Source organism: Grus americana, chromosome 1, assembly GCF_028858705.1.
Source record: "Grus americana isolate bGruAme1 chromosome 1, bGruAme1.mat, whole genome shotgun sequence".
NCBI lineage: Eukaryota > Metazoa > Chordata > Aves > Gruiformes > Gruidae > Grus > Grus americana.
In genome coordinates this window covers 133,954,858-133,981,896 of record NC_072852.1, presented here as the reverse complement: position 1 = coordinate 133,981,896, position 27,039 = coordinate 133,954,858, and the positions used below count along the sequence as shown (strand labels likewise).

Below are 27,039 nucleotides of genomic sequence, written 5' to 3'. Positions count from 1 at the left end.
AGCCCCACACCCGCTGCTCGGCAGCTGCGACTCAACCGAACCTGTCGCGAGGGAGGGCAGGGCCGAGGCTGAGGGCGGTGCCAGTGAAGGGCGGAGAGGCGGGATCATGTCTAGTTTCTATTGGTCGAGAAGGACGTGGGTGTGGCCTGAGGCCAGTTCGTTCCTCTGCTACTGGTGGGAGGAGGTGTCAGTGCGGGCGTGAGGGCGCGGCTGTGTGGCTAGTGGTGTCGGTTGAGCGCCGCGCTAGGGAGGGACCGCGGCGGGCGGGGGGAGCGGAGTGAGGGGGCGGCGGCAGGCGACTGAGCGCGCGCCGCCGGGTGTAACGAGAGCAGCGCCAGCGCCGGAGCGGAGGTAGGGGAGCTGCGCGGGACCGGGCGAGCGCCGGGAGTTCGCCCCTGCTTTCCGCCGCCCTCACCTGTCACCTCCCGGCTGCCAGGCTCTTGCTACTGCTGCGGCGGTGGGGCAGCCCCTCGCCTCATCCCCCTCCCTCAGCTCCGTCCTTTCCCCTTCTCCCCTTCCTACCGGTCAGCCGCGCGACCCTCGCTGCTCTCGCCCCCCCCGCCGTTGGGCGGCCGCCGCCCACCCTCCCCCCATCCCGCCGGGTGCCGTTTCCTGGCGCTGCCGCGGCGGGCGCGGGGCCGGTGAGTGTCTCCGCCGGCGGGCAGCGCCGCGCCGCGCCCCGCTCCGCAGCCCAGGTGCGCCCGGCCCACAGGGGGCCGAGGCTGCGGTGCCTGGCGGGGTCCGGCGGCGGCGCCGTGTCCGCTCGCCGCCCCGCTCGGGAGGGGGCAGAGCCCGCGGGCGCGGCCCATCCTCGGTTCCGCTGGTCGTGGTTTCACTGAGGTGCCCCGGGAGGTGGCGGGGGGGATGGTGGGGGCGGCCGCCTGTGGGATTCCGCCTGTGTTCCTTGTCTTGCGCTGGCTGTCCCCTCGTCCTCGCTGGTATCCTCTTCCGTCTGGCTGGGAGGGCTCTTGGCTTTTACTAAAAAAATACTCCTTAGATTATGATAATTTGGGGGAGGGAGTGTTTTTCTGTGGGGTTTTCTTTTTATTTTGTATTTTTTTTTTTAAGCAGTTGCACTATTGCTGGGCTTGTGCGTTTTCTGTGCCGATTATGAGAAAATATACTAGTTGTTATCAGGTAGGTAGGTGGTGATGGAGAGCATCGGAGGGGACAACACCCAGGAGAGAAGGCTGTTCCTCAGTTTGAACCGCTAGGAAGGAGAGGGATGCCGGGATTCCCATTGCTGGGCTATTCCTTGATTCTGCTCTCAGGTTTCATCTTTCATATTGGTCAGTGAGCAGGGAAAACTCGGTTGCTATCCTTGGACTTGAGCAGATGGAAGGGAAAAGGATTTTTTCAAGCAGGGTTTTGTGTGTTTGCAGCAATGCCTCTTCCCGGGCTGGAGGAGCGAGCAGCTCTGTTCCTATTCCATTCTTTTTGGTGTACGTGAGGGCTCTGCATGCTGTTGCTGAACTACTCCAGCCTCGCTCTCAGAGATCCTCCTTCTGTCTGCATCCTGTACTGCCTACCATTGCTGCGGCAGGTAGCTGTCTGAAACAGCAACAGCGTGAAACTGCCATAGTGAAATTAGTAATGATCATGCAAATTCCTGTGTGCTGTGCCTCGGGTGAGGGAAGCTGTTACCTGACTTCTCAGTAGACTTGTCAAGATGGTAATACATTAGTCACAGTCATATCTGGAAGAGTTCTTATTTACTTCAAATACATATTTATTTAGCAAAGCTTGTGAAATGTCTCAAATAGGCTGTGAGAGAATATAAACCAGAGGAGGGCTAGGAAAATCCATTGGCGTACTGATAGATGCAGATCAAGAATGGCCTTCAGGTTCTGCAGTATTGCAGGAGAGAAGTTTTAAATTGTCCTGTTTGGTGGGGTTTTTTTATTGTCCTCATGCCTCTCTGCTGTTTTTCAGAGAGATATTGAGCACTGCCAGCTTCCAGTATAATGAGTGATCAAGTTGTATATTACCAGTTGATAATGGTTTCTTGGCTAGTACAATCTTCAATTCCCAATTCATTATACTATCTATATGGACACTTAGCTATTTTTTTTCCCAGATCTCACTGTAAGGGTGTCAAATCTAACATTTCAAATAGTCTGTTGAGTTTGCCTAAAACGTGATCTTTAAGATTTTTTTGTTGTCTTTGTGTGTGTGTGCTGACATAACAGCAAAGAGATCTGCAGTTGGAAAAAAAAAAAAGCAAGCTTTTTATAAAATATACCTGCCTGTAGTAGAAACACGAAGCGCCATTTTAATAGGTAGATTGAATAATAGAAGTATTGGCTTTTTCTATTGTACAGATTTAAATACCACCTCTAGTTGTGTGGGTGTTGAAGATTTCTCTCATTTTGCTCATTTGGCAATAGGAAGGAAAATCTCCCCCTTTGTACTTCTGGCAAGATGCTCTGCAAGGAGAGAGCTCTCTGCCTAAAGAAGCCTCCGCATTGAATAATTCTCAGGAGTACGGCCTTGTTTGTCAGTACTTATCTAAAACTGTAGTATTTAGGGATTTAAATTAAAATTGTATCAAAATCTTTGTCAGCATGTTATAGCCCCTTAGACTTTTCTGGCATGCAGAAAAACTGGATGATACATTACAATGGGTGAAACACCATAGTTTATAGGAAAAGGTGAGAAGTCTAAAGCTGTAGCAAACAAGTGCTGCAAGGAGTAAGTGCCATACCATATTTTGGAGCTAGATCTTTTGAATTAATTTCAGCCAGTGCTTAGACCTGCAGTTGAAAGGTCTTACCATCATTCAAAAATATACATATAAAAAATACTTGCATTATGCCTGACTTTTAAGTTTAATTGAATGTTGACAATTTAAATGATTCTGATATGTAATCCATTGTTGGTTTATGTTAGAGAATTTTTTTAAAGTGTTTTAGATTTGAACTTTATGGACGCTGAAACTAGAAATTTGTTTTAATTCCTTTTGTCTGACTTTAAAGTGAGAGTTGTAACAAACCTGTTAGTGTTGTAGCTGATCTGCTCTGGCTTAGTTTTCAAAACTTGAAGTGTTGAAACAAAGAAATTGCAGATCCATTTTAATGTTCTCATAGATCCTTTCAGTTTAATAATGATGAGGAAAAAGTACACTTTGAGATTCAAATACTGAAATGTTTACGGTAACTCTAATGTTCCTAATAAAACCCTGGAGAATATCGATTTCATAAACCTTTTTTTATTAGTGAAAAAGCTACAGGAAAATGTAAAAAATTGTATGGTCAGTATAGAGAGAACTTCTTGTTATAAAGAGGTTTGGGCTTGTCTGTTGGAAACTATTATATTGGAGCGCTGGTATGGTTATCACCATGTTCCAGTATTTAAAAGGTAGCTCTGAAGAAGATGGAGACTCCCTTTTTACAAGGGGTCACATGGAAAAGACGAGGTGTAACGGGTGCAAGTTACTCCCGGGGAGATTCCGATTGGACACAAGGGAAAAATTTTTCACAATGAGAACAATCAGCCATTGGAATAATCTCCCCAGGCAAGTGGTGGATTCCCCAACATTGGACACTGTTAAGATTTGGCTGGACGGGGTGCTGGGCCATCTTGTGCTTTTGCCAAGAAAGGTTGGACCAGATGATACCCAAGGTCCCTTCCAACCTGGTATTCTATGAACTGTAGTGCCAGTGCGGTTTGACACTAGCAGTGGCTATTTCTGTTGTTGTATGGAGCAGAACTGTGTGAGTGGGAGGAGAGCTAAGAATGCAAGTACAAGGTAGAATAAGAGAATAATTTCTGTATGCAGAAAACACCCTCTCTCTATATATAATGAAAAGCCAGTTCAGTGCTGTTATAAAAATAGCTGTTTATAATACTGACTATATATGGATGCTCTTGAAAACTGTTCATATATAAGCATTAGCGTTTTCTCGAACACACAACACTTAGCAGTAGAAATCTGGAAACAAAAAAACCCCTAACCAGCGGTTTTCCTAGGTATTATTTAAGCTCTGGATAAGGTATGAATTCTTATTAATGAAAATTTTCTTGAGTTTATATGCTTAATCTGGGCAGAGCATGAACATGGGTCATGAAACAGTAATAAGAGGGAGCTACCCTGAAAATGTGTTGACATGGAGGATAAATGAAATCATTGTGAACTGTCTGCTAATCATGTGAAAGGAACAAGAATGGCTTACATTTGTCATAACTTCTATTTGAGAATTTTAAAGAATAAGCTAAACCTAGCACCTCTAGATTTTTATCTCGATTTTTACATCAGAACATCAGGGCATGAGAATGATTAGTGACTTGCTATCTCTAAAGAATGTATGCAATGTAATGAATAATAGAATTTATTTCCTGGTTCTAAATTCTGTATTCTAACTATAATATAGTATCTAGATGGAAATGTATTTGCAAGTGGTAATACCAGCTGTCTGCATCAGAAGCAGGAAGAATAAATTTCATAATATAAAATTAAATGAGCATTAAAACAATACATAAGTAAACTGAGGAAATCACTGTTACAACATCAGCCCTCTTGCTGAGTCTGTGCAGTTTCATGTTAAATGTAGATGAAGTAAAAATGTTGAACTTCTGAATGTTCACAACACTAATGCATTCAGCTTTTAAAAATAAAGGGGTTTTATTTAGAATGTAATAATATATTTCTTTGTCACTGTGAAATAAGATATTTTAGCATAGCACAAATAATTGCGTTAAATATCTTGATGAAATCACAATGAAAGAACAAAATAAACTTGAAAGATTCTACATGTCTTAAGCTCTGTTGCTATAGAAATATTGCATATATTTTTTTCCTCACTTCTCTGAGGCAACCATGAGAATTTCATAGGAATAAACTAGCCTTTGGAGACCTTCCATGCCTGTTTTCTTTAAGCAAAATGACTTTTAGAAATGAAGGTAAAGGCTCTTAAGTTAGGGTTGTGTTCTACTTCTCTGTTCATCTGAAGGTTGATACCTAATTGGTGTTTAGTTGCTGTGGAGTCAAAATTATCTAATACTGCATCTTAAAATGAGGAAAACGTGTATGGAATAAATAGAAAGTTAATATATGGTGACTTTCTATGATACTTACCTCTTATACTGAAGTGTTTAGGTCTCCAGAAGCTTTTAATTCTAGCTTTCGTGCAATTAGATTTATTTTTCTGACATTACTGCAGAAGAGATATTTGTGTGTTCCAGTTTGGCTTCCAATTTGTATGCCTAATCTAAGCTGGTTGAACCTTCTAGTGTTGGAATTGCCCGTTAATGTCTTGAAAATTAATCCTTTAGTCGATTTATTTTTAACAATAGGATAACTTAATTTAACACTGACACTCCTTTTGGGAAAAGGAGATAATCTTGCTGTGTGTAGCATTCACAAGAAATACTTGCCTGGCAATATTTAAAAAAAAAAGGGGGGAGAAAGCCCCCCAAATTAAAAAAAAAAAATTTCTTCTTTGGAAAAAACAGAACACGAATCAATTCTTAACTGAATCCTCATTATGACAGCCACATAGAGCTCCGTTTTTTCGGTAAATTGTATCACTGTCTCTGTTAACCTTTTCTTACAGATGAATATAGAAGTACAGATGTTAATGGTAAAACACTGCTTCATTCAACTGAAGGAAAGGGAGGATGTGGCTGGAAGGGTCAGTAGAATGAAATATTTATTCAATAATTCTTGAAGGTTGAATACGAAAACAAAACTTTTTCCACCCCCTCTTCCACTTTTCTTCATAATTAGGTATCAGTGTTTAAAAGTCATCGTGTATTGTAGGAACTGTACATTTTTTGGTGAATTCAGAGAAGTGGTTAACACTTACAATGATTCATTTGTAGGGGAGAATTCTTATTTAGCTTAGTTCCTTAGAACTATATTTTGGTTGGTCTCATCATCTAACAACTAAATATGAAGCCCTTGAGTTTGTGGGGAAACCCTTAGTTTTCAAACTCACAGAAGCTGTGATCTTGAAATGGATTTTTTTTTTAAAGTTCCTACTGAATTGATAATTATCTAGGGTAACTATCTCACATAGAATCATGTGGAGTTTTTCAGTACGTTTGGTTTACTTTGAGCTTAGCGCTTATGAAGTGAGCACCTTCTCAGCTCTGAAGTCCCACTTACATGTGAAAGTGAATAGCTATTTGAATGTACATCAGTTCAGTACTTTACAGTTTCATCCCTTTCTGACCTTGAGAAGGTAGATCTTCTGTTTGGCTTGTATGTGGTAGACTGGGTGACATTTTAACCTGTTAGAACAGTCTGATTCATGGCCACAGATTAACTACCAGCTGGTAATGTTTTTTAACCTTTGTACCAGCAAGTGGGACTTTGTGTGTATTTATCTTTTAATTCAGAAGTTTCTATGCTTTAACTTGAGAGCATAGTAAATTTCTGTTTATAAGCTTCCTACTTGTTGCTACATTTCCTAATCTTAAGAAGGTCATATTTATTTTTTGTGTAATTCTCATCTCTCAAACTCCCCATGTTTGCCTACACGTGTATCAACACTATGCTGGTGTTGGTAAAGCAGAAGGTCCAGTGTGCCCTGAATGCTGCAGATTCACAATGCTTGGTGGTGCTCACTGCTCTTTTCCAGTCCTCTCCCTTTTATCTGGATAACATTTCTAGATGATGGCAAAGAGGAAACTCTGTTCTGATGGGAGTCCTATAGTAGATAAGCTTTGGAAGCTTGCTGGAAGGATTTGTATATTACTCTCTGCTGGCTCTTACAACAAATTTCAGTATGCCTGGGAAGAGTATCTTGCATGCTGCAGCATATCATGTTAATTACAGGTTCATCAGAGCAGTTGTCCACGAATAGATGTAATGTAGTTTGATTGTTCCGCATCTTCCAAGATGATGGGGTTTTTTACAGATTGCATTTTTGACCGTTATCTGAAACAGTAATAGCAAAACTGAGGTGCATGGAAGGTGGGGATATGTCGTAGTCAACTCTTTATAAAGTTCTTCTCTGAGCTATTACACTTGTTCTAAATTCCTGTTAACCTCCTGTCTTCAGTGAAAAATTTACAGTAGCTGAAAACAAATTGCAGGAAAAATTTCCTCTTCTGTTTTTTATTTTGAACACTTGGCAACATTTTGTTTATTCCCTGGAGTCACTTAAGCTCTCTCTACAAATATTTGTGCACATGTAATAAGTTAAACATATGTTTAACTTCAGTTGTATTGCTTATGGAGAAGTGTATGCAGGATTGGGGCCCATCTGACTTCAGTTTTTATGTGACCCCCTTCAGAGGTGAAGAAATCATAAAACTGTCAGAACATACAGCACCTCATATAGTATATGAAACTGATTTTAATCTCACATTTTAACATGAATTTGCAATATCAATTATTCAAAATAGTTGGTAGATGTACTGGTAGCTCTTAAGTGTTTTTCTGTGTTGTTAGAATATACTTTGGAGATTAAAAATAGGAGATGGGCATAGATTTATGATAACTTAGAACAAGTTTGCTTTTTGTTACGTACCATTTGAGATCCAAAAAAAGTTGAATTTGCTTATGGGTTACTTATGTATAGAACTATTCACCCAAAGATTAAAGCTATTTATTAGTCAAAGAGTGGGCAATTGTCATAGCAGTGACAATAAATGTTAATAATTTTCAGTTGTGAAGCTCAGAACATACACTTTTTAAAATTACATCCTTTTTTACTGCAAGATGGGTGCTCACTGAAGTGAGGCTGAATCTATTGATAAATATAGAATACCCCCTCCCCAACTTTCTGCTGCTGTTTTTAATAGGTTTGCTTAGGGTATTTTGAAGTGGTAATTGACATCAGGGATGGAAGAGAGACCTCAGGAGGCTGTCTAGTTAGACCTTCTGTACAAAAGCAGTATTTTTAGGAAAATATATTTATTCTTAAAATGTCATTAGGATGAAGTTGTGTAAAATTCAATTATTCTTTTCTTTTCAGGGCACCTTTTTTCCTCCTCACTGTGCTCAACTCTTTTTAATGACACTGCTGCATTATCTTCTTTTGAGTGCTTGAAAAGAGAATTCCAGCTAAAAGGAAGCAAAGGTCTTTGGTACAAGCAGGGTTTGGGGTTTTTTCCTCCTTTTGACTCAGATGTCCTTCCCTTTTTTTGTTTCTTCTCTTAATCTGCCGCATCCACAATGTTGCCATCTGGTTGTTTGCTTAACCTCTGCAAAAAACACTTCCAGTCTTCCTTGCCTTGCTTGTCACACAAGGATGGAGTTGCAGTATCCCTGAATCCACTACTCCGGACAGGCATGCATAGTATGCTGTTATCTACACACATGAATAAGCTTTAAAAAAACCCAAAAGAAACCCCAAAATCCCTCACCTTAACTAATCCTTGTATGAAAACACCTACAATGAGTCTATGCTTGCTTCAGAAGTTTCATGCTTTAAAAACTTGAGTCTACCTTATGGACCTCTTCACACTTTCCTGATCCATCTGTTCATCTAGCACAGCTTCTTCTCTATCCCTTCACACAATCTTAGGCTGTTGAAATGCAAGACGCCTTTGCAGATCCTTTAATTGGTAGTAGTCTTTATTTTTACTTCTCTACATCCTTTTGTATTTCTTAAAAACAAGAACCAAACACCACAAAAAAACCAACCCAAAAAACACCACTCCAAAATCTTGTGTTTTCTCTCTCCTCTTTTGTTGGCATTATTATTACGAAGGATGTTTTAAATTTCATGCTGTTATAATGTTTTTATGCAACCATTCTTTTTCTACTTAACTGTGAAATCTTGTTTGGGTACAGCTTGTGTTTAAAGACAGTTATTTATGGAGCGCTGTAGCTGTACATCGTGATGTACAGTCAGTAATGTGTTGATCTGGTAAGTCTATAGACTAAAGCTACTACTTTATGCAGTGTAGCCTATTATAAACCAGAAAACCTCAAAGTGGGGAGTGGCTAGTGCTGATGAAATGCTTTGTGAAACAGGTGGGACTTCAAAGTTTTATTTTAGTTTGAGGGAAGGTTGCTTATGCAATCAGTCCATCTGTCCATTAGTCTGTCCTCCCACCCTGCCAGTAACTTCTGAACCACTTGCTCAATTCCTAGTCAGCTTAGGCAGAGGGGCAGGGTTCTTCAGCTCTGTTGCAGACATACAGGTCTTACAGAATCAGGCAGATGGTTAGAGAAGAGACTGGGCAAGAAATGGGGGGAACTCCATTCTGTGTCTCTGGTCAGCCTGTAGTAATACATGATCATGGCATTTCCTGTATTTTGCCAAGCTAGAGCGCAAATTAAATGTAGTATGGAAGGTGGGAGAGACATGAAGCTGATGTGATAGGTTATTGCATTGTGTGTAATGGGGGTGATGTCACAGGGGCAGTAATTTGGGGATATTATTCTAGGAGGAAAGTAAGGGTACTGTCATGGGTGGACATGGGACCCAGAGTTACTGTGGGAGACACATTTGGCATTGTCTGATGTAGGTTATGCAGAAATTTAAACAATTTCCCAACTTGAAAGGAAATGGGGAGAGAGCTGCTCAGTTAAAAACTATCATAAAGAGTAAGGAAAAGGAGAAAATTGTAGGTGGAACGGAAAACACGTCATCTGATGTACGTGGGTAAGAGGTTGTACATATCCTACAAAATCAGTGGCAGAAATATGAACTCGATGAAGGAAGAAGAGTGGCAGCCAACCAGGAGAAACTTCAAACATAGAACCTCATATATAGAACAGAGGGGGATTAGAGAGAAAAGAGGTGCTGTAGCACAGCAAAACAAATCAAAATCACTGAAATATTTCTTGAAAAATATGGAGGACTGAAATGTTTTGTTCAGTTTAGGATTTCAAGAATTTTGCAACTTCAACACAACAAATGGGTTGCTTGACTTTCTTTAAAAACTATACTACTGCTATAAATAAAAACCAGCTTTCAGTGTGAAGGTGACAGTGTGGGATGCCCACAGTAATAGTAACAAAACAGTATTTTCAGAAGGTGAACCTTGACTCTACTTTTCCTAACCAAATAGCTATTTCTGTTGTTCAGAGATCATTAAATCTGTTTCAGTAAAGTCTATTCATATTGACATTTTAGTTGCTTAAAGCTCTATGAGTGAACAGCATATTTGGGGGGGAAAAAAAAACCCCCAAATATGGCCTTACTTCTGTTAACCTAATTGTTTTTCAGTTGCTTCTGCTGACTCAAATTATGTGATGTAACTCACAGAAAAAAATCCATGTAATTAATTTATTTGAAACTTAAGATTGTTTTAACTATAAGTTTGGAGACTGGGAGATGTTATCTGCTTTTTGTGGGTTTGGTGGTGGTTTTTTTTTTGTGGGGGGTAAATCAAATCTGTTTATACAAGTCACTATAAAATACAGTGACTAAAATTATGTTGCAAATGTACATATGGATATGGGGAGATAGGAAGGTATTTGTATTAAGGCCAAAGCCTGCTCAGCTTTGATCATACAAAGTACTGAACAGCCCTGGGAGGCCAGGAGGCCTATCCTGTGTTTTTCCACATCAGTAAAATGGGTGACCTTTTGTTTGACTGTTCTAGTTATATTCACCCAAAATAACATTTGAGCTATTGTTGGCTATTTCACTGAAAATGGAATGGCAGATCAAGCTTGTTAGCTTACTCTTCTTCAAAGGAATTAACAAAGAGGAACTATTGCTGTCCTTTTAAATAATTAGACTACTAGCTTCAATGCTAGTGAAAAAAGATTGTTCAATTATAGAAAATATGAATAAACAGTTTTACTATAGCAAATTTACTTTCCCACTCTAAAATCAATAGCTATGTTTTTGGTTTTTTTAAACGCTAGTTCTTTTTTAATACCTCAGACTTTTAAAGAATTTATTAACAATAGTTACAACTTTCACTTTGTGACTATCAAACTTTTCTGGATTTTTCTTACATTGCTTAGGGTTTAATATAACTTTTTGCTCACTTTCTGATTTTGATTGTTAGTTTTATTTTTGTTCTCTTTTTACTTTGTGAAGTACAGCAATAGTTACAATAGAACAGTCCCCACCAGAATACGCAAGCTGCGAAGCCCTGTGCACATTTACCATCCAACAAACATACATACCCCTAAGTTTGTGGGATGATTTGTAGTATAAAATGTACAAGGTTGATGGTAGGGCATGTAATGCATGAAAATAAGAGTGTGGTTTTATAGTGTTGAATCTTGAGGGTAGGGGCTGTATGATGGCACCCCCATCCTAATTTGTGCTTATGGAAGTTGCTGCACAGATAAATGACCACTTCCAGTTTCTTCCACCTGTTGTGAACATAACTAATACTTAGAAAGGAAAATATGGTGTCTTTCCTATCCTTAAAGCTGGCTTTGCATACAATGCTGAAAATTAAATAGTGGAAGCTGGGTTGCAGTAGCAGAATGGAAGCAGGGATGAAAATGAGACTATTTTGTTGAGCATATTTAGATTTGTTAGTCTGCTGTGCAGCCCTGACAAGGGAGACCTATGTGCTGGGTCTTACGGAAGACTTATGTGCCTTGTGCTGGGCCATATGACCGAGAAGGGTCTGGCACAGGTGTGTGGTGAGAGGTTACCCCTGTGGATAGAGCTCCCAGCAGCCTTGAGCCTTCCTACTCGTGGTGAAACACTGCCTGGGCAAGATGTGCTGCCCAAGTATGGTATTATCCAGTGGACAGTAGTACTTGTGCTGGCTGCTAATGTTTGAGAGGATACGTCGTGCTAAAAGTTTAAACCGAGGAGCTGCGGATTCAGTTTAATGTTCAAAGTGTGGGATTTGACAGCTCTGTATGTAGCATATATATTTGTCTGATGTTAATTTATGGGCTTTTTTTATCATTTCATGGCTCATTCATATCTCTTGGGATGAAAATCTAGTCCACTTGTGAAGCTAAAATAATTGGATTTTATTTCAGGTGCAATGATAGATGAACATTAAAATGGACCTCTAGAATCCATCACGTTTGTGAGATGGATGGTGAAATTTCCCTAAATTCCGTTTCCTTGTCTGACAGACTTTACCATTTTATTGAGGAACTGTGGGACAGATTAAAAGAAATTGTAGGCTTTCATATTCATTACATATGGCAGACTGTGGTGGTCAAGTTCCTCTGCTGAAAACCAGAAATAAATCTGAACATGATGTGAATTGCTTAACGTCTGCCAAAGCCTCATAGTTGTATGGAACAGATTTTTGTCATAATACCACAGCAAAAGTGGCATTATAATATGCTTTAACTTGGAGTTTAAATCTAGAAGCAAAATATCAAAAGCTGAAATTGTTTTTAACATGTAATAACACTTGCATGAAAATACTTTTGTCTAGTTGCATTTTGCAAGCAAAAGCACAAGTATGTTACTGTAGTATAGTATGTGCTCATGTTTAGGTTCTCTAGGGCTAGTGGCGGAAGAGCAAATGATGCTGGGCACGTAAGTATTTGTAGGCTAGAGAATTTCCTGTGATGCTTGCTTTAAGATTGACTCTAAGAATACAAAAGTGTACAAAATATACCACTAATGCTCTACAGTTTTATTATAATTCAAACTGTTAAATTATTTGTTACAAAATCAGATTTTAAATTACAAAGCCTTATTTCATATTGTACTTAGTCTAGCTTGGCTATTAAGTAGCTCTTAGGGATGTGTTGCTGCTGTTTCTAGTATTACTGCGAGCCACTGATTCTCCTATGGACCACTTCTGTAGTCATTTATGATCCTTTATGTGGGACTGCCAGTGGTGATGTAGTGATACTGGGGAAAATACTGGATTTATATATTTTTTTTTTATACAAGGAATATAACTTTTGTGCCTTTGTGAAATATTTAAGAAACAGAGAAAATGCTAACAGCTTATTTTCTCCTGATTGTGGTGGGGTTTTTTGGTGGGGGTTTTTTGTTGTTGTTTTGGTTTTTTTGTTTTGTTTTAAGAAAAATGAAAGTGCTTGTACAAAGGCCACAGATTATATTGAAGTCTTTGTCCTTTAAATATTCCTCAAAAATACGTGAACTGAAGAGAAATTATCTAAAAGGTATATGGAATACTGGAATATAAAGGGAGGTATTTTTAAATTTCAAGAAAATCTTCTTCTGGAATATGTGCATACTATATTTTTTTTTCCTACTAACTTCTTCAGTTTGATAAGTCTTTTTTGCATTTTCTCTGATTAAGTGAGGACAAGTAGACATTCTCTTCATTGTTCCTTAACAATATGGAATAAAGCAATGTATGTTGTACTTGTCAGTTTTATAATTGTGATAACTCATTAAGATGCTTTTTAATAATTCCACCTGAGGAAAATAATACTGCCATTTAATTAATAGCAAAACCAAATCATTGGAGAAGGAGAAACGCAGCTCAAACTAATCTAAAAAAAGATGAGAACAAGTGTTGAGCAATTGCACTGCAGTACCTAAGAGAAATGTAATCCTCTTGAAGGAGAAACATACAAAATAAGTTTCCAAATTGATTTTTAGTTAATATGTCAATAGTGGGTGAGAGAATACTGTGCACATGCCAGTGCCAGCTATATATGGTACAGCTGTGATTGGAGTGCTAAAAATATAGAATATAAGTCAAGGTAGCAACTGGACTTAATTCCAGATGAGTAAGAGTTCTAGTGTGCAGCCATTTACTAACACTTATTTTGGTTCATTACTGTGCTTCTAAAATATTGTGAACATGTCATACCTGAATTAAAATCTAAACACTATTAAACATATGTCCTTATAACCCTTCCCTTTCAGAACAGAAGGATTGGGTGAAAATAGTACTCGGTCCTTGGGTAGTGTGAAACAGATTAGTTAAATCGCCAGATAATTAACAATTATTTACCTGCATTTGTTATACATTGAAAGCTGTATCTCTTCTATCAGCACTTTTGAGAGTCAGTTTCTGCAAACAAGTAACCTGAGCTTTTTGTTTAAAATTCTACCAAAATCATGGGACATCAAGTAAGCATAGTATATGGGGTTTTAAATTGCCCTCATACCTTCAAGGAGTTTAAGTAGTAAAGCATTGTGTGCCATGGTATAAATGACTGTAAACAATTGTTCAAAGATATTAAGTGGAGTAAATAAAATATATTAAATTTGGAAAGAGTGGAAAAATAGACGTAGTTTAAAAAATCTATGCTGTATAAGGAATTGTGCTGAGCATGACCTGAAACAATACTTTGCATTCCATGAATGGGCCTGTTTAATTGCCTTATTTTACATGTCTTATTTTAAGAGGTTTGTGAAACAAGTTGGAGAAATACAAATTGGAGCAAAATTTGAGAAAACAGAAATCTGTCATGCTTATGCCTTTTAGTAGAAACTGTGAACATTCTGGGCTGTGCTATGTGGCTCTGTTCAGTGTGGTGCCTTTGTTCTTCCATGTACCACTATTCATATGCTGTTGTTTATACAATGTTAAGGTAGAAAAGTGGTTGGTGTTTTCTTTGACACTTATTTGTAATGATTCTTTTAGTTAAAAAGTATAATCATCAAGTAGCCCTTTTGCAAAATAACAAATGTGATTCCCCCCCCCCCATTACATGGTAATACTGTAAGCTCTCCCTGTATTGTATTCCTTGCAGCTGAGGCACAACTGAATTGGATCAGAGCTGGAGTATGTGAATGGCGAAAGTTTTCATCTATTCTACTTAAGAAACCTGAAGTTAGAGGTTAAGTGGAAATGAGTGTTGCTGGTGGATATACTGAGAAGGCGTTTTAGGTGGATTTTGCAGCTTTGTCAATGACATGAGGTGAGGTGTTCTGAGCAGATCTCAGTGTCACTGTTCCTGTCTCCTTATACGGGAAGTCCGTTGGAACTTCTTAATTTTCTTCTTTTGAATTATAGAGATTGCAGAGTTCTTGGCTCAGCATTTGAGATTACTGAACAGGAACCAAACCAAAAAGGACTCTCGAGGTTGTAGACTGCTTTTAAGATAGAACACTGAAGTATGCAAAGCTCTTTTATTCAGTGATAATTGTAATTTCTCCACAGAAGTTCCAGTAATATGTCCTTCACTGTTTTGGCTATTTGTATTACAGAGATGAAAGGTTAAGATGGTGCTTCAGGGGTTTGGCTTGTGATTAGTATATGTTGTTGTTTTGTATTCTTTTGTTCTCTGTTGCAATTTCATGGAATCTTGCTGGCTGTCATTTCTTGATGGAACTATTGGTCAAATTATGAATGACTAACTGCTTAGTGATGCATTTTAATGAAGATTACCATTTCATGCTGTGTTTTGCTTTGAACAAATTTGCTTATTTCCAGTTCCTTGGTGTGTCTTCCAGTGAACCTTTAGAAGGTGTGATGAAGGTCAGTGGTATGGCAGAAATGGTCCTTTTTTTGCATCATGGTTCTATTTTAGGATTGCTGCCATGGAGGGCAGATGCTGAATAGAGTAAGTTTAGGAAGTGAGTGGGGATTGTTTTATCTATTAACAATTACTTCAACGTGAGAAGGAAGGTGTTACTTGCCACATTTTTCTGGTTTTATTTATTAAGGCTTTTCATGTGCTTTTCAGTAGCCTAACCATTGACTTCTAGAAATGATTAAGCCTCTATGATGAATTACTGTTGAAGGGAATTTGTGGATGGTAGTCCTTTTAACAGAGAATAAGCAGATCTTGTAGGATCTGGCTAAGTGGGTTTTGGTAAGATTTTATCCTTGATATTGTAATGTATATTTATTGAATATTAACCACAGAACTTCAAGTTCTTTTCTAACAACTGTATTTGCAGTGTGTGTTTAATAAGTAAATGTAGCAAACATTAGAGGAGATGGATCTTACAGCTTTTCTGTCCCCAAATTCTCTGTGCAGAGAGAGACTAAGAGATTTAATACCTAACTTCTCCTGATGTGCGAAAGAGAGTAACAATCCCAGCACCATAATGAAATAAAGTTGGAATCTTGAATCCATATGGTGTTCAAAAGTTTTTGTTTTTCTGGTGGTTAGATTACAATACTCTCATCTTCTGAAAAGGTAAAGCATTTCTTTGTGTGTTCTTCAGTAACATAGTTGCTAAACGCGGTTTCCTGTGAGAGGCAAGGTGTTAGTTTTGGGCCAGTGTGAGCACCTCAAAGTCTGAGCTGTCCTTTGTATAATTTGCTCAAGTGGGGAAAAAGTATGCTATTTAGTATGAGTTGTTCAACTGCATAATGCATTTTTTGGTTATACATTTAAGAGTTTTGTTCTTCTAATTAGGACACACAACCCCACTATGATCTTGATAATATTTTTCTCTTGAAGAATAAAGGCCTGGTAGTAATTAAGTTATAATTACATAAAAACTTTACATTTCTAGCTTTGCAGTTCAGTTGTACTCTTGTATAAGAGAAAAGAAAACAAATTAAGTTAAAGAGTATCTCTTCTTTATAAAATATGTAGGCAGTGTATATTTGAGTTTAAGCAATAATTAACGAATGAGGTGATAGAATGGGGAAGCATTGCTTGTGAGATTGGGGGAGGAGGGGGAAGTGTTTTACTGTAGTACAGCTATAAACACATTTTGAAAGTGAATCTCTGTAGTTCTTGAATTTTCCACTATGGGTTCTTCTGTTTGGTAGGCTTCTATGGTTCTGAAGTGTTTTGGGGACTTCTGCAAATGTTGCAGTAAATTAGGGAGAGGATTGAAAAAAAAAAAAGTCTTGGTTGGGAAAAAATCCTGGTGAAATATCAAGCTCAACACTTCTGTGTTTATTTTAGCAATAAAATTTAAGTTCTTAAATAAATTTAAGAACTTCATGCTTAGATGCCAGTTGTGTGCTGTGTCAAGTTGAAACAGAAAAAAATGTCAGTCTGCACTGCACATACATTCATTTTCACTGGAGCAAAACATACATGTATAAACTCTATTCAATCCATTTCTGTTTCTCTGAAGTTCGAAGTTCTCTGTCACTCTAAAGTGAAGACTACCTCATTGTTTTTTTAACTCTTAAATAGAATTGCATTGAAGTTTGTAATGACCAGTATAAAATTAAATTATTACATTCTTACAAATAGTCCACTTGTATGATACAGAAATACTATGTGTATCGTTTATAAATGCAAGATGATCATCTTAAGGGAAGAAGTCTTTTGTATGGTATGTGGGTTTTAAATCTTTTTGGTTTTGTTTTACGTTGCCCACTTTTCTTCCCCAAGTATGATTTTGAAGCTTTTCAATTGTAATATTAAGAGTCTTTTGAAAATTATGGTGAACTATGTTTTATCATTGAACTAAAAAAAAAAAAGGAGGGGGGGACTGAAACTAGTTAGTTAATTGTCTTTTATTCCTGCAGCTTTTTTGACAGTTACCTGATATTGAAAATACGTAGTCAAATTTCTAAGAATAAAAAACTCTAGCCTTGTTTAGCCTCTATTTTTGTTTAAAGGTGTGGCTATGGATAGCTTATCCATAATGGCAACAGTAGTAAAATGAAATACTGAACAAGAACTATTCCCCAAAGTCTTATTTGCTGTCAGGTGTCACAGAAAATACAGAATGATGCAAGGTGTTGTAATAGTAAATCATATTTTGTGCATAGGAAGTCTGTGCCAAATTAATTGGAAAAGCTGATGCTCATTTTCTTGTTTCAGATGAGACAATAATGCATTGATCAGTTACTTTGAAATAAGGGAACACACAAGAATTCATTCACCTCTAGAAGACTGATACATATATGTAAAATTGACATTACTTAATAGGCTCTGCTAGTGGGTATCAGGTGTAGCAAGTTCTGCTTTTAGTGATCCACATACGGAAGCTCTACTGTTGTTCTGCTGCACTTCCCTGTGGCTAACATATTAATGCATGGCAGTATTGATGAGATTACTATCAGCAACCTCTAAATTTTTTAATTCTGATTTTTATCGAGGTGTATTTCGTAACTGGAACTCATACACATATGAACTCTTCCTTTGTATTACTTGCCTGAGAACAAAAATTCACTGTTACTGCTTATAGGGTTTGCTTTACAGCATAAGATCATGTGGCAGTGTCTTCAGTATTAGTGCTTTATCAATGTTTTTCTACAACTGAGTCTGTATAATACTTGTTCACTCTGCATATTTATGGCAGATGCAAGATGTAGTAAAAAAAAATGTGTATTCTTTAGGATCAATTTTTTACAAGGCATAGATAGTTTATTTGGTGGTGAGTAAAGGATTCTATTGTTAATGTCACGTGTTTGTGTGCTAATCAATGGAAATACATTGAAGGAGATCAGAAAATATTGCAAGTGGTAACTCTGTATTTTTCTATGTTTTGGTATCAGTTAAACAAAGAGTTGCTTTTGCTTTTAAACCAGAAACAGTGTCTCTTCTTTTTCAGGAAGACTTTGTATGTTTTGCATACAATTTCTAGATATAAACCACTGTATTTCTAAAAATAGAAATGAAAGCAATTTAATTACAACTCTTAATGAGTGTTGAGATGAATGAATCAAGTGATCTAAACTTCTCAAAATTTCCATTCTAATTCCATTTAAACTGATAAAATAAATGGAGAGGCGAAGAAGAACAAATAGGACTGCTGCTGTGCACTAACTTGAATTTAGTGGTCAGGGTTCCTTATTTAAATGGAATATTACACTTAATAGCTATCAGATCAGTCTAACAGTAGTGTATTTCAAAGGACAAAGCTCAAAAGGTAGTTACTGTTGTTTGGATGTTACAAATCTGCAAAAACCAGAGGCAAAAGAATTCTTTGAAGGCATAAGCAGATAAGGAATGTTCTGTTTCTGTTACTAAACTTAAATGAGAAGTTCACAATATTGAAATCTGTTGAATTTTGGAACAATTGAGAGGAAGAAAGGGAATTCTTTTTCACTTGAAACACAATTCTACAAAAGTGTGCAATAAGTGTGCTATTTTCCCTTCTCTCCCTGCCCTGTTCAGCTCCCTTTTTGGAGTAAAGTTCCAGTTCATCGGTATAGCTGAATTGCTACACTGACTGATAAAATGAGAATAAACACTCCTGACTAGCTGCAGTCATAAGAACACAGATAAACTGTGACTACAGCTATAACTTAATAACTTTTGAAATTTCTAGGTTCTTTCAGACGCATACCACTTAGTGCTGTTTTCAATATTCAGTGAAAGCAATCTGAAGACATGGTAGAACTGGAGTGCTCTGATTGTTCTGCACTTCATGTGAGCTATTGTAGGTAAAAAAATCCTATAGCCCTTTGTTAGTTTCTCTAGGATCCTAACCTTTTTTGTTGACATTTGGGTGTAACCAGTTTAGGATCTTCAAACAAGCTATATGCCTTGTGGCCTTTTAATAACGAATGTGACATTTTCAGAAAAAAATATGTTGAACATATAGCTGAATTATTACTCAGTTCTTTTGAATTAACTGTTGTAACTCTTGGTTAGCTAAGGCAGTTTGGTTTTTAGCTTGCTCTCTTCCTTAGAGAGATATTCTTTTTCCCACAAGGTGAGACTAATAGGTTTTAAGTCCTGGAGCAACTACTGTAATCAACTGCCTTAATCTGCTACAAAGCAGTTTATAAAACTTCATCCAGTAATTTTTGTGTGTAAGGATGATAATGTCAAGTTTGAGCTAACGTAGTCTTTACTTGCTAATCCATATTTGGAAAATTACTCTTGTATTAAATTACTCTTCTTGTTACAATTGTCTTATTGTCAATATGGCGTGAAATGATGCCCTTCCTAGCTTTTAGGCTGTGTTTTGTTAAACAGGTATTGTTTTACCAAAGTGCACAAAACAGGGCTGTAATGAAATCTGGATCTGAGGAAGAGATTATCTGGTTTGAACACAGTGAGGACAATAGGATGTTTGGGAGGGTGTGTCTGTCTGGGGCAAAGTCTTTGGAAGAATATTCCGGGTTGTCTTTACATGCTTGTAGCATTCATGTGCTATACTCTGTATCCCTTCTGGCTGTTGTCAGAAGCCGGGTGCTGGGTTTGGTGGATCTGTGGTCAAACAAGTGTAACTGTTTCAATGTTCGTGAAAGATTGGCTGTTAGTAAAGAGCCATGTTTTAGGCAAGTGACAATACTTCATATAGATTCATACTATGTTATCAGCTCCACAAATCTTTGAAATACCTATGGTCTGCAGGTCTTACCAGTGTTAATGATCTACTTTTGGTTTACAAAAATAAACTTCAGGAGCATCTAAAGATACCTAGCCTCCACCTCTTCTTTTAAAGTCACAGATCCTATGCTTATGAAAAATGCATAACACTTTTTTTGGAAGATGCTGCCTGTATTCTTTCTTGACTGGGGGAGCTGGGGAGGGATTTTTAAAAGAAAAATTTGGTAACCTAGATGCATTGATTGCGTCCCTACTCTGATTCTGTATTTATCAGGTATTTTTTTAGTGTTACAGAGGGGAATTTTGCTTTCTTCATTTAAAATCTGAATTGGTAGCCGTGACGAAACCTTTTGACTTGTGTAAAGCACAAGGTGACTCTCAAGGAAGGTGGAAGAACCAGTGCTAGAACTAATAGAGGAGGAAAAAGTAACAGTATCCTTCCCTGCTCATTAACCAGAAAGTGGGCAATAAAAAGGCATTTTGGTTGGTTGGTGGGTTGTTTTGTGGGGGGGGGGGGGGGGGGGGGGGGGTCCCATCAAGTTATTTGGAAGTACCAATCTTAACCTTTGCTTAAGCTGCAAGTCTTATTCCTGGCTGTTCATTGTGTGAATTACTGGTTTTATGACAGTTCTGTTTTAAATGGGAAGATCTGGGTGTTTGTGCTCATCTCTTCCAGATATTTGAATGATTGAGTGTGATAGCAAGACATTCTCCATTCTCTAATGGTGAGAAGTAGTGTATCTGCCTTCAGAAAATTCCTCAAGTAGTTCTAATAAGGAATTCACTAACTGAAGTTGTTTAGCTCTTAAATGAGGTTTTTTTGCATCTGCATAACTGCATAAAATGCATGGAATAAAGCCACGTGTTTTGGATAGATTAATAAATTGTGGGCAGATGATCATGTGAGGAGGTTTTCATTGGTGCCTCTACCTCTTGCATAATTTTGTATTGTATCAGGACCAGGGTGCACTAAAATAATTTCTCTAACACCATCCTATCTGTCATCAGTAGAACACATTTTATTGTGAACAGGATGGGGGAATTTGAGGCTACTGAAAATTTCAGGAACTCCGAGAGACGTAATTTTTTTTTTTTAATCCATTATGATGGATTAAATCATTGTGATGAAAGAGCTTTAAGTAGGTCAGAGGCAATAGTTTCAATACCAGTTATACTCGAACTATGTACTTGGGAAAAGGACCACAAATAGTATCTCTCTCCTGGTTTATATTGTTTTATTTGATGTAGAGTTAAATGTTGTAATAGGCATGTGATGCCTACGAATGGACGTGCTTACTTGAGCTTTTTCCCCCCCTAGTGCCCCGCTGTGGGGAAGAGATGTTAAGCGGTTCTTTGATACATGGATGTTACTTGGTAGCCTTTGAATTGTAAATTGGCAGCCTAATTGTAAAAGGCAAATCGTGCAGGCATCGGTTTCAAAATAGAGCTAAGAAACTTAAAATCTGTTTTCTTAGAGCTATGTCTTTTACTGAGTGCCAGGCTGGCTGTCCCCATATGCTGAAATGTGAGAGGGATATTGGAGAGAAGGGACCTTGTAAGCTAAGAGTTTTCTCTGGATTCCTAGCTGACTCAGTGTGGTGAGTAGGAGAGAGAATAGAAGCCATTTATCCTTCCTTGGTTATAGGAGGCTATCCTTTCTAATTTGAACAACTATTCCTTAGTCAGTGCTGATACACTCCAGAGAAATCGTAAGTACGCTTAGAGTTAGGGAAGCAATGGAAAAGCAGAACCCTGCTGTTCTTGTGGGAATGAAAATACATAGTCTGGTCCCTTTCAGTAACTTCTCACTGAAACCTTTTCTCCTCTTTGGTGTTCTAAGTAGTAAACTTTTCCCCATCGTTCATCTCCACAGCAAATCAAAAAGACTAAAATCTTAAGGAGAACCTGAGACACTGATGCATTTTTACATGTTTGGTTTGTGGTTTGATCGTTGTCCTGCTTGTAGGTCTGAGGTTTTATAGTGTTATATCATAGTATTCTCTGAGTTACACGCCACAGTGTTCTGTCATCTCTTCTTAGACTTGACAGTCTTCTCTTTGTAATACAAAGTAGAGAATTTAAGCAACTAATAAGTCATTTCCTATACAAATAAAATCACAAAGAGGGATAATCCACTGGTGAGGCAAACACTGGTAACCTAGAATGTCTTGAAGAGTCCTTTCAGGCTGTGTGCAGCATCTCCAAGGGAAGTTAAAGTTCATCTTGTAGCACTCTCTTGTTTTATGGTGCTGAAGGAAGATGGCACAGCTCCTATTGCTTCTTCCAGTATAGGAAGTTAGCCCAGTGAAATCATTCCATTCCTGGGGGCCCCTGATAGGGATTGTAAACTAATAATCTATTGCCTTAGTTTTATAGCATTTTGGTGATGGATCATTGAAACTATTTCAAAACAAAAGTTGCAATTGCTGATCCATCCCTGAAATTCACAGGCATTTGTGAATTTGTTTGTCAAAGTAACTGTTTCTGTTGTGCTATGCACAGCAGTATCAACTGCCCTCTACTACATAACATAATGAATTAGTTTATTTAATGTAGAAGATATGGAGAATAAAGAAGCAAAGCTGTCTTTTTTTTTTTAAATAGGAAGCTATAAAGACATTATCTGAAAATTTATAAGACACTTCACTTTGCATTGGAAGACAAAACAAGCAATTCACCTTTGACAGAATAGGCATCTGAGCCAAGATTAGCGATACTAAAGTTTAAGAACTGTCTTAATTTAGGTACATCTGAAGGGACTGTGGATAACAATGTTTAGAAAACTGCTAGCTGCCTTGAACTGTGGGCAGAGGCAAAGGAGTATCTCAGGGCTAAGGAGGATTATGGCAAATTAAAATGTAGGAGTTAACCACGGACCAGGACACTATAGAAAAAGAAAGGGATAACAAGCAATAACATGAAGTTTTGCATTCCTGTTGAATTTGGGAATTGCCTTCCTGTTGTGCTGTAATACCCTCAGACACATCATGCACTATAGTTTGAGGTAACTCCAAAAGCGTCAAAGGAGTAGTTGAAGCTGGAAGGCACCTCTGGAAATCCAAACCCCCTTCTCAAGCTGGGTCACGTCAAGTGGGTTTCCCAAGGACCATGTCCAGTCATGTTTTGAATACCTCCAACACTGAGACTCTGCAGCGTCTCAGAGCAGCCTGCTCCTGTGTTCAGCCCTCCTCACAGTTACAGTGTTTTCTTATGCTCAGGCAGAACTCCCTTTGTGTCAATGCATGCCCATTGCTGTTTGTCCTTTTGGGGACACCTCTGAGAAGAATCTGGCTTCATCTTCTTTATGCCTTCCTCTCAGACACTTAAACATTGGTAAGATCTCCTTTTGGTCGCCTCTCCAAAGGCCTTGGCACCACCCTAGTGTAGGGTATGGAGAGTAGCAATGTCTGTTGACTCATAAAACCACCCTGAAGACTCGAGCGTTCCTGGAGTTCCTGTTGCACCATCTCAAGTTGAGGGCTTGCGTAGTTGTGATTCATACTGCCTCTTAGGTTTTTGATTCAAAACTTTGACTTCTTTGATTCTTAGAGACATTTTGTTTAATAATAAATAAATAAAATCTGATTTTCATGTTTATGAACCTTTACTGAGAAGAGGTATTTTCAAAAGTGAAAGTTCAAGATTCATTTGATCATATTTATGAAAATAGCATATGAATACTGCATAAAATCCCATAACTCTCTCCAAATGACCTTGAAAAGCTATCTGCATCTATATGTCACTAAACTGCTTGCTACACTTCATTTGGTTTTCAAATTTAAAGGAAAAAAGTTTGTTCTCCAACTTGTGAGATGAACCCTGTTAATTTTGCTTGTATTCTGAAAGTGCTTTGAATGTCTGAGCATTTTTTCTCTCAGCCATCAGTGAGGCTCACAGATGTTGCTTATTGCAGTTATAAACAATGTTGCTCAGCAGCTTGTAATCTGATCAGAAGACACTACCATAGCCTTTTCCATCTCAGAATACACGTTCAACCTGCAGCTGGTTAATTATCTCTTAAGCATTTCCTCTCTAATTCATTGGTAAACTCGGCTTATTTTCTGTTTCCATGCATGAAGCTTCTGAATTAACAAAATGACAATAGGAACATCACAGTTTTACTGATATGATCATGATGATGAGAGCGAAGGGTTAGTCCATGGCAGCATGCTCTTCATGCTGAATTTTCATGTCAGAGGTGTGAGTTGCTAAAGATTCTAGTCATGAACAAGCAATGTTCTTTTTGGTGAGATTGCCATAGTGATCAGGTAGGTTGTGGAGCACAGTGAAGAAATACCTTTTCTCAATTTACAAGCTTAGGAGAAAAGGGGAATTTGGGAACCCTCATTAATCTGAAGCTGTCAGGATTTCTCACATCTTGCCAGTACCATTCTACTGTTGTGAAAACGGCAAGAGGCAGAGGACAGTAGCCCTAATGTTATTCTGCCCGTGTGAAATTGGCTGATACTTGCTTGTCTTTGAGCTTATGGAGTATCCTTATTTTGCAGGTGCTGGTGGTGCTTGCTGAGTAACTAAATTACCTCAGTAGCCTTCTGCAAGTGTCTTGTCTTTTGTCACAGGACTTTCCAGCCATTGCTGGAATTGTGAAGTTTAAGTCTTGTACCAGTTGACTTGCTCAGCCATTTCTACTGTACCTCCTAAATGCACGCAAACCAAGTAGCATGAATGTAACATGAGAAAAAATTCTTCACACTCAGTTGAATGAGGATTTTTTAATGATCTCCTCCTATTGCTACAGCAATTGGTCCAAGAACTTTTATGCTGTTATTCCAATTTGCTTGTTATTACTGAGGCTAACTTGCAAGGCGTTCTGTTTGTCTCTACAAACCACAGTGTTATTTGCAATGATCACTGTTATCGTGGGATAGTATAGATTAAAACAATTCTCTGTTTATCAGTTGTTGCTGTTGGTACAGAAAGAAGTAACTCCTGGTGTTCTGATTGCAACGTTGCATTGTGAATCTGTTTAGATGTCCATTTATTCTTGCAATGTTCTGCTGTGTAATCCCTCAAGTAGGGGTTAAAGATGTATGGAACTGGATCATATGGAAGGGGATTTAATACAGCAAAACTGCTTAATATACATAGAAGCAATAAATTGAATTTACATGAGGCTCTGCTAGAGTTCCTGCAGGGACATAATTTTTGTGGAACACAGTATGCAACAGTGTTTGGACTTTATAACAGATTTAATACATTGTTATTGCTCTGTATAGACAAACTCAGCACCTGTACTAGAGACATAAGCCTTTTAACAGTAGTTTGGTTTCTTATAATGAACAATAACAAAGTTAATGCTATCTTAGTGTCTTCTCTCAGAAGTTTATAGTTTGGCCTGTAAAATGAGTATGTACAGTACTGAAATCAATGGGGTGATTGGCTATTCTAATATACTGAGTTTTAAAGGCAAACATCATGCCAGAGCAGAACAACTTGTAGTTATTTTGAAGAAGATAAGTGATTATTGGGATCCTCAGTTTTATTTTTTTTCAGGATAAAGCAGCGTAGAGGAAAAATATGAATGCTGAAGGATCTTCTATAAAAGCTAACAAGTATAAAAACTAATAATGGAATGCAAGCTTAGTGCCCTTCTCCTTGTGTGCTCTGATGCAAACTGATTTGCCCTACCAAATTGTAGGGGCCCAAGGAGATAGGAACTAAGAGAGAGATCGCTGTAGTACAACTTAGAGGTACAAATGAAACTCAGGATTTTGCTGAAATTTGAGTTTGTGGTAAACAACATTGCTAGTAATTAACTGGTGTATACGATCAAATATCTCTTGCTTTTTTCCAAGGCTTACGTTTTCAGTTTTAGTTTAATGAAGCTGCAAAACAGGTTCCATAATCTATATTTAAACAGCATTTAACTGCTGAGGACACTGGTCCCAAATTCGGTTCTTTAATTGGTTGTGTAACATTTTGCTCTTCACAGGAACACAAAGGTAGTTCCAAAACTGAATCTGATAACTTTAAGTTTTATAATTACAAGTAGAATTTCTACATTTTATTAGGAAAACATGTTGTCACAATTAAGCATTTCTTTGTAACTTGTTCATTTACTGTAGTGATACTATTATGTGGTTCCTACTGACCATGTGGATACAGTGAGTGATGCTAAGCCTTAAGAGAAATAAGTTTTGTGAATGAACGTTAAATCACATTTTCTTGGCAGGTATATAAATCCAATTATCAATATTAATCTGCAGTGTTAATCCAGGAAGCTGAATTGGTTATTGCTTTTCATGGTAGTGAAATGATAAAATAGCATCACCCAGAAATGAGTATTGAAGGCTCTGGTGAGAGTATGCTGAGTCTCGACTTAGAACAAAACAATATTAAACACTTAATGTGTTTCTTTTCAAGCTGCAGATTTTTATTTTTCTCATGACAGAAGAAAAAAAGTTCACATAAAACATTTTAGAAAGCCCAAATAATAAGAAACTGTGATAAAAATGAATATAAAAGGGTAGGGTTTCAGGGGTTTTATCCCAGTTACCATTGTAGAAAATGCCAGTTTTACTCATGAAACTTCTGTTCCCTTCAGGTAATCCTGAAAACATCCTACTGAGTAAGCAACTGGCAGTCTTCAACTTAAATTACATTCACATCTGTTTTAAGTCTGTATCAGTTTGCTGATCTAAGTTTTGTGGTAAAGAAATTATACTCATGCAATATCTAATGAATTGCAGAACTTCAGAACACCCCATATGTATGATTTGAAACACTTTCATTGGGTAATTGCCTTTCATTTTGTAGCCCATTATCCTTTCCTTTTTTCTGTTGTATTGAGCTTTTGTTTTGTTACTGTTCTCCTTTATTTTGGCCTTTCCTGTTTCACCAGCAGCAACTCATCTGTTCTTGATTGCAGGTCTCTCCCCTTTATTAGATCTAGCAGTAGTTCAGTGTATCCATGATTTTGCATGAACTGCTCTTTTGTTTTAACCCCTGTTTTGTTTCACTTCACAAAGTGAAACTTCTAAAGAAACAGTATTATGCAGGAAAGAAATGCTTGGGTAACTGCTAGGGGCTTCTTGATATTG

At 37.9% G+C, this 27,039-nt stretch overlaps 1 protein-coding gene across 5 annotated transcripts in view; it reads left to right on the top strand.

Annotated features, from left to right (window-relative positions):
• The first annotated feature begins 263 nt into the window (after nucleotides 1-263).
• CDKL5 (cyclin dependent kinase like 5) overlaps nucleotides 264-27,039 on the top strand; it is a 146,816-nt gene continuing 120,040 nt past the window's right edge. For 3 of the 5 annotated variants that reach the window (XM_054838338.1, XM_054838330.1, XM_054838308.1), the window contains exon 1: nucleotides 264-351. The gene's annotated coding sequence lies outside the window, so the exon portion shown is untranslated. Of the gene's footprint in view, nucleotides 352-14,573; nucleotides 14,693-27,039 lie in introns of those variants that run through there. The other 2 variants (XM_054838299.1, XM_054838319.1) reach the window with 2 other exon arrangements.